Below are 5,276 nucleotides of genomic sequence, written 5' to 3'. Positions count from 1 at the left end.
ATGTTGGTATATTATGGTTATACATGGTAATGGTTACACATACAGAAAATATTTTGATATATATTTAAAGACGTGTCTCTCAAAAGCAAAAGGAGTCACTATGTCATGGAAGCTCATGGAAGTATTAAGCAGTAAAACCAGTAGGGGGCGGTCGTGTACTTTGAACTTGCATAACCCTCTCTGAAAAACAAACAGCAGATCAAGAATTACATTGGGTGATTTTGCCCTACTTGTGAAATTACAGGCAGCTTTATCTGCAACGTGTGTCGTTTACCGCTCCCGATAAACTCAATCAAACTCCACTGCCTGGTAGCTAGAGCTATGCCATGGTTCAGGTATTATGATCTGTAAATTATGGTGATTTGTGTACGAGGGCAAGCGCTGCCTGAGAGGTTAAACAGAGGGCAAATTTGGCCGTTGACAGATAGGTCTACTCAATCACACAAACTAACCTGGAGTAACTAGCTAGACACTAGTGCACCTGAGAATAGTGGAAGAAAGTAGCGTACGGTGAGTCTTTTTGTATCGATAATATATCGTTACAGTAGTGAAATTAAACATTAGTCGCTTGTTGACACACTAAATAATAAAGTCGACTGTGTATTGGAGAGCAACATGACAGCCTAGCATTGAGGTCTGTGAGCTAGCTTAAAATGAGTTACGATAGCTATTGTTAGCAAGTATGCTGGCAACATGACAGACACTGTTGTGTCGTTTCGCCGGCTCTTACAGCAGAAAGACTGAAGCAGCTACGACATTAATACACCCTCAGGTGTCGTGAGAATGCGCTTTACCTGACGGGGCCAGACAAGCTAAAGTTTGCTAACATGAAGCACTGAGGAAGTAGGGTGTCTTTTTCTTACCACTAGGTGGGGATACAAGATAATACAAAAAGACTGAAGGTGCCGTATCTCTTTTCTCTTTCTCCTCCATTCCCTGGAGAAGTGCAGTTACCCGGACAGTGCTGACTGCCAAAGCCCGCCTATAGAGCCTACAGACATTCAGACAGGGAGAAACAACCAGACTTCAGGCCTAAAAAAACATCCTCAGCCTGAAATTTAGTCTCATTGCCAGCTGGCATCTTGCCCTTTCTCAGGCTGCTGTTCCCACAGGTTTCTGTGTTCGTGTGTATATATATGAAGGAATGATGTTATCAGCAAAACTGGTTCATAATCATTAGGTGCTGAACATTTTCCTCGATGTTGTTTTAATCTGCTGTAGCTATACATTATGTTTTCTTACTTTTGATTAGATTTTTAATTTAAGTTTGGTTTTGGTACAGTGACATACTTCAGAAGACAACAAAATTACTGCCCAACATAACTCTGAACAAATATAGGGTGTCTTGAACTTTAGCGTTAGCTTAGTGTAATGGCTTTAGTGTATTACTGTATTTAGTACATATTAACATGTTTTAATGAAACATGTTTTTTATTTTAAATGATAATAATAATAATTATAGTAGTTTATTTGTATATCACTTTTCATCAGCACTTAAATAACACATCATCGTAAACTGAATGTCTTTGGGGTATGGACTATTGGCCAAACAAAACATGACTTTTTAAGATGACAGCTGGGCTCTGAGGAGTTGCAATGGGAATCTATTTCACTATTTTTTGATAAAAAAAATTGGAGAAAAAATCATCACATTAATCGATAATAAAGATAATTGTTAGTAGCAGCTCTACATATTTTTCAAAGAAAAGTATCTCTACTTTTTGGTCGTAACAGTAATACACTTGAGTGATTGTGGTGGAGACCTCCTGTTTACAGCACTGTGTTATTCTGTGTGCCTTCTCCTACAGAGTGACAGCAACACACCATCCTGTGGACAGAAATGAACCGTACTGCTCCGGAGGCAACGGGTCTGTGTCACAGTTTTTCTACACACATCTCCGTTTGTATAGACAAAGTATATATGAGGGTTAATTCAAATGTGATTGTGGGTATACAGACTCTAAGGTGTAGTTGAATAATATCTGAAGTGAAATGTACATTAACTCTAGTGTAACATAGCTTTTATACAGTGGTTGTTAGGCATGTGTGTTCACATACATTTTATGTAAATTATTCTAACATCTAGAGAAAAGCAGTTGAGCAGAAAACATAAATACCTTAACTCTGAATATCACAGGAGTTAACATTAAGTAAAACAACACTACAGGCATGTCAGACTAGTTTGATTGAGTCATTGCCAGCAGATAGTTGTGCTGAAACTGCTACCTGACTATATTAAATCATCCTTCCTTTGGACTGTTTACATCTTCATTTCATATATTTAATTTCTTATGAAAATAATCTCAGGTCTTTTGATAGAAGAAATTTTAAATACATCTTATAGATAACTGTGTCACCTATGTATAGTTACTAACTGACTCATCTGATTTGTAGAAATTTCCAGATTTATTTACATGTTTGTGAACACAAGGACCTCAAGGGGTTAATAATGATATCAGCATCATCATCCTTTTTTTCGCTGAAGAGCCTGTAGGTATGTGTCAGTCCACACTGGCAGAGAAACCAAGCTGTAGTGGGTCAGTTCTGGAGAGGTAATTAACATGCAAACACTGCTTTAATAAGAATCAAATTCTGCAAGTGCTGGTACTCTCCTCATTTTCAAGATTCTGTAATGGCACCTGTTGAAAGCATTTTCTGGCACCTACAACAAAATACAAAAGAAGAGAAGCACTTGTAGAGGAATGTTGTGGCATCCTTCCAGTGGAGTTGAGCCACTTGCACAACCTCTGCCAAGTCACACTGAAGCTGTTCTGGTGGCTGTAGTGACACCAAATGCCCCATTTAGACACTTGATCTTTGTGTTTCCTTTGTTTTGGCAGCTGCCTGGCAACAGGCTGTCAGACCTGCCTCTCTGTCTAATTTTACTGAAATTGAAGTGTGACTTTTATTATTTTTTAAAGAGTGGGAGACAAGGATGGTGTCAGATTACTTTAAAATCCACTTAGGGAAGATGTAGTATTTTCTCATATTTCAAATTCTCTTGTGTCAAAAAATAAAAAGAACCTCTCACCTTCCCAGAGGTGAATGAGTGCATGTACTGTATGTGTGTCCATGTAATTGTATGCAGTGATGGGGTTATTATGTTGTAATGAATGGGGAGCCTCCAGTTCTGTCATTCACCCACCATCCAAGACTATAAAGAAACTACTTGCTCCACATTCCTCTCCTCTCTGCTACTTCTCTGTCCTCTCCTCATACAAACAGTGAGGGTGAAGTGAAGTGGGTTGTGCTGTTTGTGTTTGTGTGAGTCCCTGTGCACGTACGCATGTTCCTCAGTGGGATGAATGGGCTGGAGTGGGATTTATAACAGCAGAGAACCAGAGAGAACAGCAAATGAAACTTTGCCATTCACATTTCAGTGGGCTATAGAAGTCTCTTTGCACATTAGTCCATTTACTACAAATCCAGTCTACGCTGTTGTTGACAATTTTTCATAACATGCTGTAATGTTCCTGTCAGAGGTGTAGCATCATGATGAGATACTGAAGAGAAACTTGTGAGTGACATTAATGTAAAGTATACATGATTAGTACTAAATGGGCCAGAACGTGAGATTATTATTTTCTTTGCTGTGCTGTTTTAAAATGAGAAACAAAGACCAGAGAAACTTAAAGTGAAGGAAGGGAAACTCAGAAACAAATGTTTAATAATGAACATGAAAGTGAGACAAAATTAGAGGTAATCCTATAAGAGTGGAAGTGTAGTTTTAAATGGGACTTAAGGTGACTTTGCTGAGAAAATTCGTGCAGTGGTGAGAAATATAGGGGGTACACAAGGGAGATAAATATAAGAAAATATTCTCAGGCAGGTAAAGTATATGTGTAAGAGGCAACATGAAGAAGATAAAAAGTGTCAAGCCCGTAGAGAGATGGTAAAGAAAGAGGCCAACGTAGAGAGAGGGAGAGGCCTTTTGGTCTGCTTTCCCAGGCTATGCATCAGGAAGACTGTATTTTTTACACCATGACCACCGCATAGCCCTTTCCTGGGGAAATCCGAGACAAAATCGAGAGAGGCTGCTGCAGGGAGGGAGAGGAGAACAGGAAAACTAGCCCTGGGAAGGAGGGAGGGAGGGAGGTAGGGGGGCAGGTACAGCGGAGCCCACACAGCATGAGCGACAGAGAAAGAAGCTGAAGCTTTTGGGAAGGCTCAGTGGAACACATGCACAGGCAGATAGACACAAAACGTGAAACACACATGCACATCTCTTGTTTCCAGCCCCTTTTACCCACTGTAGCCTTCCAAAAAATTTGCCCTGGGAGTCTTCTCTTGAGTATTTTGGCTGTAGATTCAGATGGAATGCAGAGCTAATGCCGGGTTCCTCTGCTATCCAACCAGCCTCAGCTGTTAATCCGATGTTACGGCTGCTCTGTTGTGCCTGTTAAAGAAATAATATTTGACATTATGGCTACTCAGTTATGCCTGTTTTTAACAAACAATATTTCCAGTACATCACATTAACAGGACCAGATCTTAAGAACAAGGGCAAATCAAAGTGGCTTTCAGAATTGTTATTATGACCTGTACCAAACTTATACTTACACAGCAAGGTAAAAGCTATTACAACCAGGAAACAGTGTTTGGAGGAATTGATAAACAATATTAATTGTGCTAATGAGACAAAGTAAATGTCATTGTAGGCTTGAGTGGAAATGTAAATTGTAGAAAAATTAAGTTGCTTCTAATTATAGGACCCATTTAGTACATAGCCTAAAATTTTTTTAATGAATCTCAGTTCCCAAGCTCTAGAGGTTTTACATCTTGCATACAGTATGTTTGATTTTCTGATATCAAAATTCTTTAGTTTTTGAGTCTTCAGGATCTTAAAATACTAGAGGCCAATAGGTTTTATTCCTTGACAGGTTGACAGAGGTGAAAGGTCAGATTGAAACCCCACCTCATCTATGCGTGTGTGTGTGTGTGTGTGTTTGATCCCCCAGGTCTCGACCCTGCCGTGCTGAGAGACCAACTCTTCGAGCCATGGAACCGGAAAGATCTGCAGACGGTGAGAGTCACTTTCACAGCATGTGTCAGTTCCATACATGCAATATTGAGTGTGTGTGTTTACAAAGGTACAGAGATGGAGTCTTTGTGTCTCTTACAAGACACACTTGCACAGTTAGGAACGAGAGAGAGAGAGAGAGAGAGAGAGTCGCCTGGTTATGGACATGTTTAAATGAAGCTTTCCAGTGTGTGACTGCGTGTGTGTGTTAATGAGGAAACCAGAGTGTCTGTCAGTAGGAAGGAAGGAATTTGCG

General features: G+C 39.8%; 1 long non-coding RNA gene across 1 annotated transcript; it reads left to right on the top strand.

The window, feature by feature from the left end:
- Positions 1–217: 217 nt before the first annotated feature.
- Positions 218–5,042, top strand: LOC111652982 (uncharacterized). Its single transcript, XR_002760635.2, has 3 exons — positions 218–510; positions 1,809–1,868; positions 4,959–5,042. It is a non-coding gene; the product is annotated as an uncharacterized LOC111652982 (long non-coding RNA).
- Positions 5,043–5,276: the final 234 nt, after the last annotated feature.

Source organism: Seriola lalandi, unplaced genomic scaffold (genome assembly GCF_002814215.2).
Source record: "Seriola lalandi dorsalis isolate HSWRI2012SDOR001 ecotype SW California unplaced genomic scaffold, Sedor1 jcf7180002054133, whole genome shotgun sequence".
NCBI lineage: Eukaryota > Metazoa > Chordata > Actinopteri > Carangiformes > Carangidae > Seriola > Seriola lalandi.
This window is presented reverse-complemented; position numbering and strand designations above follow the sequence as displayed.